We start from the raw sequence: 252 nt of genomic DNA on the forward strand, positions 1-252 counted from the left end.
CCTTTATGTATGTGCAGATATATGACCACATCATGGAGGAAGGCTTTTCTGGATGGGGTCTTTCCTGCGGGTTCTAACTTTAACAGACCAAAAGGATGCTGCCTCGAGAGCTTCTGGAAGGGTAACACTCAGAATTCGGTTTCCCCCAATCTTTGGGATACTGTTTTAAGAAACCATTCATGAGGGAAGGTAGGTCGACCACACCATCTAAAGTTCACCAAGTAAAAACATACAAATGACAGGACCACCAAA

The sequence above is a fragment of the Panthera onca genome, chromosome B3 (assembly GCF_046562875.1).
Source record: "Panthera onca isolate mPanOnc1 chromosome B3, mPanOnc1 haplotype 2, whole genome shotgun sequence".
Lineage (NCBI taxonomy): Eukaryota > Metazoa > Chordata > Mammalia > Carnivora > Felidae > Panthera > Panthera onca.